This window comes from Neolamprologus brichardi, chromosome 17, assembly GCF_056152115.1.
Source record: "Neolamprologus brichardi isolate AB-2024 chromosome 17, ASM5615211v1, whole genome shotgun sequence".
Classification (NCBI taxonomy): domain Eukaryota; kingdom Metazoa; phylum Chordata; class Actinopteri; order Cichliformes; family Cichlidae; genus Neolamprologus; species Neolamprologus brichardi.
Window position 1 is genome coordinate 20,714,506 of NC_142120.1, and position 11,403 is coordinate 20,725,908.

The 11,403-nt window shown below is 37.0% G+C and overlaps 1 pseudogene; it reads right to left on the minus strand.

Moving 5' to 3' along the window:
* Window positions 1–1,001: 1,001 nt before the first annotated feature.
* Window positions 1,002–9,950, minus strand: LOC148097921 (uncharacterized; annotated as a pseudogene).
* Between the last annotated feature and the right edge of the window lie 1,453 nt (window positions 9,951–11,403).

Below are 11,403 nucleotides of genomic sequence, written 5' to 3' on the forward strand. Positions count from 1 at the left end.
GCAGCTACTTAGTTTTAGTATAACTCTTCTTACTCTTTCTGGGTCGCAAAATAAACTTTTAACATATTTTCAGGCGAGAATGTAGCTTTGTAAACTTCAAATATCTGAGGCGACAAGAAAAGCAAACTCCCGGCGCATCGTTTTAGGCTTTGGCCCACATCTGTCTAAAATTGTATGTAACCATGATTAACCATTCCACCAGGAGAGATTGGACAATATAGATGTAAAACAAATATAACAGCAGTTAATCTCAGTTAACAAGAGGGGAAGGCATGTGTTTGGCTCCATCACATAGTGGACAATCCACTGTCATAATTTACATATTCATACAAAAACGCACATACTCATAATGATTTCACTTTTATTTTTTAAGTTGTATAAAAAAGACTGTATTATGCCATATGTCACTTGACAAACAACTTCACAGTAAAAATGAGAAATAATAGAATTTGTCTTTCAGGTAGGCATTGTATTAAAGTATTGTGGAAATCATACAAAGAGTTAATGCTAAAACAATTCGAAATAGTGCAAAAATACATAGTGGAACTCTGGTAGGGGGGAAAACTGCATTATAAGCATATATACATACATATGTAGGGGATACCCCCCCCCCCCCCAAAAAAAATGCATATTTTGCTTCACATTTCCTCAGTAACACTATGTGCAAAAAAAATCATCTTGGATTGACTGAAATGCCCCCCCCCCTTTTGTGAAATACAGAAAATGTACCACACAAAATACTCCAAAAGTCAATGTTGCACTATAAGCATATATTATATAAACTGAGAAAAAAAAAACAGAAAAGCACATTTCACCAATAAATTTAGATGTTGAATGATGTAGAATATAAATGAATCAACTTGTCAAAGTATTTATCATGTGTTGAGACCCCCCCCCCCCCCCCCCCCCCCGCAAAACCAGAACACTGTACTATTGTACTATTCACACCAAAACAATACACAGTAAGGTCAAATAGGGTAGGGCCTATTAAGGAGTGTCTTTCATTCCTTGAGTTTGTCAGTTAGCTGTTTCTCCAAAACCTCCAGAGTTTTAGCCCTTTCTTTTGCAGCTCTTCGAAGCCCATTGGACTTTGAGATACAGCACCATTTTCCTTCCAACTCAGCTTTTTCTGCATTCAGATCAGCAGACTTTAGGAGAACCTGCATATCCTCCTCCATTCTTTTCTTTTTGGCTTTTATCTCTGTTATCTCCTCCATGAGTCCTTTCCTCTTTTGTGCTTTCTGTTCATGTTGCTTTAGACATCTTTGGTCCTCAAGATACATGTGATACTTCTGCCTGGCTGCAGCTGCAGAGAGCAGTAGCTCCTTTGTGTAGGCTACATTGTGCAAACCTCCAACATGGTTTACATGGTCAATAATGACCCGCTGAGCAATCAGTGAATGCTGTTTAAGGTTCTCAACCATCACCTCCTTGTTAACGAAAAAACCTCTCTCAATAGAGGCTTGACCATGTGAGAGAACCAAGACAAGTTTTACTACCTTCCACAGGTGGTGAAAGTCTGGTTTGTTGGATAAATGTTCATCGTAAAATTCATCTACCTTCCACTTAGTGGGTTGAAGTTCTTGAAAGAATCTGATGCCGAAATCATGCTGTGGTCATAAAAATGGCCAAACTCCCTCAGAATTTTATCACAGCATTTTTCTTTGATGCGGCCAGCTTCCACAAGGATTCGTAGAATTATGGTGAGTTTTCGGACACTTAACTCTTTGCTCTTGAGGAACACCCTTGGATCCCAAATCGACAGGGTTCTTACAAGAAGATATTTAAGGGGTGCTCGTTCAAAGAGCTTGGTGACCATCTTCAACAAAAACACCTTACAGTTCTGCCTGAACTCGAGCCTCAGCTTCTCAGCTCCTGGGTTGTTCTTTATGTGTTCTTCTAGGGCTCGCTCTGTGACAAATCCAACTCTCAGTTTGGTGACATCCATGTGGTTCACCGGATCAGCATAGTCAACTTGAAGAAGCTTTAACGGGGTTCTTCATGACACTGGGGTTGATAAACTTCTCCATTAAACTCCTCAGGATATTTGTGAGATCACTGCACATAAATGGCAGCATGGGTTTGTCAGTCTGGTATAACACTAAAAATTGCATGATTTCCCTAGCTACCATTATAAAGAAGCTGAGCTTTGCTGGGAAGAATTCATCTTTCAGAATCATCTGAGCCATTTTGAAAGACTTCGTAATTGGCTCTGTTACAGTTTTTGTTTTGGCAGCACTAATATACATTTTCAGAAAGGGCAAAATCTGAAGGGCACGTGCAGCCACCTCCACATTTTCCAGCCATCGATGATTACAGAAGTCAAGAGGAAAGGATGTGGAACCAGTGACTTCTGTGTAATCGTCCCTACGTGCTGGAACATCCTTGAATAGCCATTTAAGGCTTGAAAGAGCATTTGCCAGATCCCAGTCTGTGGATGCACACCCTGCTCTGAAGGCATTGTGTAGGATATGCCAACCACAACTTCCAACATTTAACATTTTTTTTGCCTGTTTGTTCTTCAATGTTATGCTGGGCTAGTGAGAAGGTCTTCCAATTCACATTTGGACCATCCACTGACAGCTGAATCAGATTCTGGAAGCCCATATCAGAACACACTTTTTCAATCTTCTCATACATTTGGTCTGCAGTGTGATGACCCATGAGAAATGATGTCAGGTACCATGATTTTACTTGGTTATCATTCCAGAATCTCATGTGAATGTCAAGCTGGCATTTCTTCATTTCCCTATTCAGACTTTCATCAAATAGAAGTACATATGCAGATTCTTTATTGGCTTTAGCTTTCATTAAGGAGGAGAAATGAGGCGCAATCCCAAATGCAGTAAAGTATGCCACTTTTTTTCCCCCACCTGTAAACTGTTTTGCTATGTCACTGTCAGGAAACATGCTTCTGAATATGTCCCCGACATTCTCACATGATTTGTAGGAATAGTGGCTCGTTACAACTTTTGTTGCCCAGCATATTTCTGCTTTTAGAGTTGGATTTGATGTAACAAATGATGTTATAGTGCTTGCTGTCTTTGTGGTAGTCGGATGTGGATTAAATGTCTCTGTGGATGGTAGAGGGCAACCCTTGCTTCTAACACACTGGCGCTTTCCACTGCACTATCACTCTCTACACAGCTGGATGTTGATGTGGATCTAGCTTTACTGTTTGGGGTGTGGCTTGTTGACTGGAAAAAATCACCCACTGCCGGACCTCGATTAATAAGCCTTGCCATTAGATTTTGATGCTTCTTTCCTAAATGACACACAAGAAACAGGAGACAAGTTTAACTTTTAAAAAAAAGACATTTAACTGTTACTGTAACTTAGGTAGTGCTTAAAAAAGTGACTATTCTTTTAACATATATGGATCAGCTCCTCTTATTACCATTATTTACCCCCAATTACACAATATTTTGCTGCAATCCTGTTGTTCTTGAATACTATGGTGTTATTTTTGTGCCACTATTCTGAGCGCACATAAAAAAATTTGCAAGTACAAGTGTTGCATTTTGAGGAGAAAATTATTTTTAGCAAAGAAAGGCAAAATTTTAAGGAACAAAGTTCAGGGTTTGCTATTATCCATACACACACACACACACACACACACACAATAGCAGCCCCTCTTGCTCAGTTTTTGCATTTGCTCTTGCTCAGATCTCTGCGGGCCTGCTCGCAGTGTTACTCGCGCTCTCAACATCTCTGCCCCTGTTCAGCTCTTTCTATACTAGTCATGGGTCGTTTGCGAACGGAATGGCTCTTAGAGCCGGCTCTTTGAAGTGAACGACGCGAGCCGGCTCCTTATTGGGAGCCGTGAGGTTTTTTTTTTTTTTTTTTTTTTCTTTCCCTCACCCTCTCTCTCGCCCTTTTTTCCGCTAAACTCCGCATGCGCGGCCTGTACTTTGCGCTGGGCAGAGGGGGGAGGGGCGTTAGTTACACGCAGTAGCACAGGAGCAGAGCCAGAGAGAAAGAGAGCGAGGGACAACAACGTCACATTAGAAAGGTATAGTAATCATCCACTATTTTCAGTTGCAGATGATAAAGGATTCAGAAATCATGCAGGCCCATATTACAGAGAATGTGCATCTTCTTTTTGTTTTAATATTTTAATTTATATTTAACCCTTTAAAGCCGGACAGAGCGGGCACGCTCCATTTTGCGTAACTATTTTTAAATCCCGGTAGCTCTGCAACCACATAAGCTAGCGCAATAATTTTTTTTTGCATATGAAACCGGAGGAGTTGTACTTACATCTTATGCCATCAGCTTGTCCTCGGTCACAGTTTCCTTCCACATATAGCTTTGCAAAAACTGCATAAAAAGCGCTTGCAGCAACAAAAACATAATATTCCAGAAACACGCTTTGCCGATCCAATCAGCTGTTCGTAACACTTCCTACGTCCATCAGCATGAACTATCGCATGTCCGCCATGACCTGCCTGAAACCGGAAGTGATGTCATTTTGCGGAAATGTAGTTTTTTACCATGTGGGCCTTATGAGCCTATACTGGTGTTTTTAAAAGTTATCTTTGACTTTATGACTTTCTGTGTCGTTTCTGGGATGCTTAGGACTCATATTGCACTGCTGGAAATAGTTTATTTTGATGCATATGCTGCTTTAATGCAAATTTGCACTATAACATTTATTTTCGTTTTTCCTGCAGTATATAAAAATTGGTGTATTTCAAAAATAAAACTATGAAGACACTTAAAATAAATTTCCTGTGGTGGGAAACTATTTTATACTAGTTTATTGCACTTTTTTGCAATTTATGTAATCACTATGCACTTAATGCATGCATATTATTAAAATCTGGGCTATAATGGTTGTATTGATGTATATCAACTTGAAATGCTCCCAAAAATGGCTCCACAGCATATAAAAATATAATATAAGCTCTGGTGGACTTGGCTCTATGGTAGGTCTTAAAGGGTTAATTGTGTTGTGGTTTGCAGTGTTTTGTGTTGTTTCACGTTAAATTTGTTTAAAAGGAAAAAGCTGAAAATTTAAATAGTTAAAAGTTTAAAATGTAAATAGTTGTTTTTTGTATTATATGATTTATTTATTACATTTTATGTGGAGTGAATAAATAAAGTATGTTTATGGTGGACCTTAGAGACAAAGCACGTAAAAACTCCAAAACACGTAAAAACTCCAAAACACGTAAAAACTCAGAAGCACGTACAAACTCCAAAACACGTACAAAAGACAACAGAAGTGCTCCAGATTTCTTGGGCCCAGTGTTGAGCTTTTGTTACCTAGTGGCTACACAAGCCAGGAAGTATCAACAACCGGATTTGGTGTGTGGTAGTAACAGGTAAATGAACTTTTTTTTTTTAATTATTTGAATAAATATGAGTGCTTGTCTATAAATACACAAACAATACACACGTTTTCAATTGTGTAATTTAAGTGATCTGGGTAGCTCTGTTTTGGAAGTTCAGTAAACGCTAGAAATGTGTTTTGGAGTTTGTACGTGCTTTTTGGAGTTTGTATATGCTTTAGAGTTTGTACGTGCTTTGTCTCTAGGGGCCATATATAAACATATATAAATAAAACCACTTTTTTTACATTAGTAATTCCTTTTCTGCATAATTTTATATTATTGTTAATGATTAAATAATTAAAGCAACAAAACAACCTGAAGAGCCGGTTCGCCCATACGGTAAAAAAATATATTTTAAAATACATTTTGAAATATATTTCAAAATATACAAAAAATGGCCAAAAAATATATATGCTAAAATACATTTTAAAATATATTTATATATTATGCTATATCCTGGTCAAAAATGACTCCAAGGTTCCTCACAGTGTTACTGGAGGCCAAGGTAATGCCATCCAGAGTAAGAATCTGGTTAGATACCATATTTCTAAGCTTTTCAGCGCCGAGTACAATGACCTCAGTTTTATCTGAGTTAAGAAGCAAAAAGTTAGTGGCCATCCAAGACTTTATGTCTTTAAGACATTCCTGCAGTTTAACTAATTGGTGTGTGTTATCTGGCTTCATGGACAGATAGAGCTGGGTGTCATCTGCATAGCAGTGAAAATGTATGCTATGTCTTCTAATGATGCTGCCTAGGGGAAGCATATATAATGTAAACAGAATTGGTCCTAGCACTGAACCCTGTGGAACTCCATAATTAACCTCAGTGTGTGAAGAGGACTCTCCTTTTACATGCACAAATTGGAGTCTATTAGATAGATATGATACAAACCACTGCAGTGCAGTACCTGTAATACCTACAGCATGTTCTGTGTGATTGTATGAACATAAGTCAACATACTTAAAATGTAATTTCTTTTCCTTTTCCAGCAGTCTCAGTTCCCCCAGCTTTCACTGCAATCCTCAAAGCCCCTCTGGACACATTGGGAAACCTCTTCCTTACCGCCACTGTAACAAACAAAAGTCACAGTTCTATTACTTTTATCAGAGTTAAAATAAAAATATGATTTATGTTAGCTGGCTTCATTTAGCAAACAGATATTTCTGTTTATATAGATACAGATATTAATACAGATATATTTTACGCATAATTTTACCTCTTTTTTTTTCCTAGATGGAAAGTCTGTCCAGTTCACATTACAGTAATGCTAACACCCTTTTTGGTCGTCTCTCCTTACCCTCCAGCATTCATAAATCTGTTGACCTTCTTTGTCTGAGACCAACCACTACAATGCATCATCACCTATTTGTATTGGTAACTTACTTTACAACCTATTTTAATTGTTGCAAAGTAAGTTAATTGTGCTGTATGCAATTTTAGATACACAGAAAATCTTCACTTACTATATATGGCTGTCATAGTGTCCTTATCAAGGGCAGTTCTTCACTCTGCACTGATGTCCGTTTTGCTCTGTCCTCCTATAAAAAGCATGAACATTTGAGTGTTTGACTAGTTTTAGATTTCCAAAAATCTGATATTTGTACAACTAAACATTTGAACTACAATGATATGCTATTGAGAGATACTTTTATGGGTACTTTTTGGTAAAGAAACTGGTGACAGAGTTGTAGGCTTTTTAGAGTACTATTAGCTAACCATTTGAACTGACTTTCAAAGCTGTTTACCTTTTAAATTGCTGTGGATCAAAACCTCCAGTGGGAAGACGGCCATTAGAAGAACACGCACCATTGAACCTGAAAATAACAAAAACAAACAAAAAACAGAACAATATATAAGAGTCAGGTAGGGTAATAAATCTCTTCTGAAGCAATATAGTTCATTTTGGGTGAAAAACAAAACATTCCTCTAAAATATATATACTGACATCAGCAATCAACATCATGATTGTAATTATTTCCTTTTTAGTACATCTACTGCTGTGTGCATGTGTCAAGCACTACGACTGTATCTATGCATATAAATTCACCATATATATCCTGCAAAAATGTTTTGTTATAGTCAAAAAAGGCCAACAAACAAAAGCATTCAATCAGAGGTGAGAAATTAATTGGGAATATCAATTATAGGTGAACTATTCTTTACCTACTAGCAATAAAGCTTCTTTAACCAAGAAGCTTGAAATATTTGAATGTAAAATAAAATAAATAAATAAATAATAAAAATAACATGATGTAATTAAAATGCACAACTTACATTAAGGAAATCTGCATTTGTATCCACAGGCTAAAAGTAAAACAGTAAATGTGTTAGTAATAGTACAGGTATTTGTAAAAAAAAAAAAAAAAAAAAGAGGCAGTAACTGTGACTCTTCTAGTGGGATGCTAAATGCAGAGATTTATATTTACAGTATAATACTGCATGTACAGGTAGCTGTGTTGTGAACTGTAACTGAATATCAGAGAATCTCAGAGAATCTCACCATAATAATGCAAGATCTACACACTTTCAATTGACAAACCAACATCTAATTCTTAAAATATTTAGATCATGGAAATTAGGTATCAAAATATTAGATACTATAAAAACTTGAATAAATAGTAAATTTTCTAACAAATAGAAAACAATGTTATTTAATGTTATTGTGTTGTTATTATTATATTTTATTTTTGTAAATATAATGGCAGATAAATTGTATCATCAACAATTATTGAGGTCATGTACATGTATTGTGTCGATATATCGATTATTGTGATAGGCCTACGGTTTTGGTATCATAACAAGCTTGTCAAACATGCATGACCACTAAGAAATGTCTAAGCAGTAGTACTGGTCTAAATGACAACAAACATAACTAGTGTTTTGGAAAATCTGTTAGAAAACAGTTATTTCAATAATTATGATTAGCATGTGACACAGACACTGCATAAAAAACTACAACAACAAATACTTACTTTAGGAGGATGGGGGAGGGCAGCGTGAGGCTGAGACTTTGACATCTGTAAGAAACAAATTCATGTATTACAAACAAGTCACTTAAAAATACATTAATGTGGCAGACTGTTCCCTGTTCAGATGCAGTGTATAAGTACAATCAGGGCTGTCACAACAATGGGGTGGGGCCAAGTGGCTGCAACCCTAGGTACAATGTGCAGGTATATATAATTACATATAATATATGTGAATAAAGCAAGAATCTGTTCAGGTTAGTCACTGTGCTGACTGATGCTTGCTAGGTTTATATGATTGCAAACTGCACAAAAACAACAACAGCAACAACATTAATGACAAACAAAATTACTTACATTTATGTAAATCTCACATCAGGAAGATCTGCATTCGATTTCATGGGCTGAAATAAATAGGCAGAAACATTACTGCTAAAAAAAACAAAAAACAAAAACTCTAAAAAGCCTAAAAATGACTTAAAAAGCAAGGAAATGTGGAACATTGTAATTAGCGAACATTAATAAAGCATAACTGTGCTTTGTTTCTAACCTTGGTAAGTACTCTGTAGCCAGAAGGAGAGGTGGGATTTCTGTGAAAGCCAAATTAAATGTGAATAGGTTTTGATAGTTATTGTGTATAACAAGTGTAAACAGTTTTATTTGTATTTTTTTCCCTTTCTGAGAAGGCAGAATAATAAGAAAAGTCAAAAGTATGTCACAATATAATTAATTAAGTTACATATTTTGATTACCAAATTATGGAAGCGTGGAGCTGCCACCCAGGCAAAAGAAAAATAGAGCTATGTCACGTTATAACGTGAAATGTTTATTGTTCTAACATTATGCTTTTCATGTTTGTATAATATAATATTACATTATTACAATATACATAATTATCACGTTCGCACAATATTGTACGGACGTGATAATTATGTACATTTTTCGTACAATGTTGTTCAATCATGTTGTTCAAACGTGAAAAGTATATTGTATAAACATGATAGTATATTGTTAGAACGATAAACTTTTCACGTTATAACGTGATATACTTGTATTTCTCTTTTGCCTGGGTGGCAGCTCTACGCTTCCGTGCCAAATAAGCGAGAATAAAGTAATATTATATGAGAAAAGGCACCTGCTAGCTTGATGACGGAGGCTTCATAGACCGGCCACCCGCCTTTTGGCTTCTTGTCGCCACTCCACCAAATAAAGGTCCGTTTCCTCCATGCCGGCTAATTATTCATCCTCATTAAAATCTCGTATATGTTCAGTTGGCAGAATTGAGAATTTTACATCTTCCAACCACTTAATTAACGCGAACATAATCGGCTTGTTTCTTCCCGTCTCCTGTATCCGGCCGTTCCTCTCACTGTCGAAATTCGCGCCTCAGAGACGTCGTTATTTTTCAAACAAAAAAGGAAGAAAGAAAGAAAGAAAGAAAGAAACAGCAACAACTAATAAAGAGAGTTTTTGCACGTTCATTGCACATTTGTGGGAATGTTTAAATATTTAATTTTTATTAATTACTTTTCATTATACCTTTATTTTTTAAACCACCATGGCAATGCGCATGCGCATACTCTTCTGCACGCAAAGGGCTTTGGAGTAGATGTAATGTCGCAATGCATTGTGGGAGCGCAGCACCATCTTGGCAGGCCACGAATCAAAACAAGATTGCTACGAACCATTCTGAAACGTAGCTCAAAAGAAAATGACGGTATAGAGACAGATTGTGTCCAGATGCAAAGACACGGTACTTGATTGTTGAAATGTGGACCCGTATGAAATATAGCCGTGGAGTAGAAACCCTGAAGACCAAACCGCTATTGACTTAGCATGATCTACTCCCGTACCTTGTCTGTGGAGTCAGAGCATACACGGCGCACCAATTTCGCAATTATAAATCTCTGGAGGCGCACATCCAATTCACCAAGGATTGGGTACAAGATTTGGCTATTTTTAAGCCTCCACGTTGTGAGTACGCCGTCATTCAAACAAAGGTAAGTCAGCTTGAGTACTGTGAGTAAAATGCATTTGATTCCCCCCGAACATTCAAATTAGTGCAGCATAAATTCATTCATGAGGGGGAAATTACAGTGAGAACACGTGGAGGCTCTGTTAGAGGGATAACATAGTGAGTTCAGTGCATTGATGTGACATTGTCCTGAAGGATTTAGTTATTCTTTATGGTTAAAGAAATTGCCCTAATTAATTCATATTTATTATAAATAATCCTAATTACACATCTTGCTTCCTTGTTTGTGTGCTGTGTCACTAAAAATACATTCTGTTTTAGTTTTATACATTGATTAATGACCTGCAGAATCTCCTTATCATATTAGGTGTCCATAATTGTCACTTAAAGTCGAACATTATGTTTTCTCCATCTTGAAAGTGATTACATCCTTGCATTGCATACTTTAGGTTCATTTTTTGCGGATAGGTTTCTAAAAAAGAAACATGCAGATTTAAAATATAACATGCAGGGTTCTATAGATGGATACATAAAAACACTTTATTTGTTACATTTATGATAAATGGATTTGAAAGTAAATAAAACACATTTATTTCGGCCTTGGCTTATTAAAGTTCTTGTCTTTAAATGAACTTTGTCTGTGTGTGTTTCAGGTACGGCACTCTTAAAGACTGAATTGCAGCATTGCAGCCACAGGTCATTGTGAGCATCACAGGGAAGGTTGAAGCCGCCCACTGCAGCTGTATGGCCGGAGTCATGGAGACCTGCAGCCATGTCGCTGCTCTTCTGTTTAATGTAGAAGCAACAGTGTGGATCTGTGGCACAAGGACTGTTACAGATGAACCTGCATACTGGGTTTTGCCTGGTAATATGACCAAGATACAGCCAGAGGTTGGCCATAAGATAGACTTCTCCTCTTCAGCTGCCCTTAAAAAAGGTTCTTGATCAAAACATAAACAGACCATCCGTATTGAAAGGTAAAAGGAGCCGTCCTCAAAAAAGTAAAGTTCCACCTGCTACTGTGGAGGAGTTGGATCAACTGATGGGACAATATTTTTCCAAGCATAGTTCTGTTCTGAATAACCCATAATGTTTTAGTTTAGGGGGCCATGTAAATACTTTGCA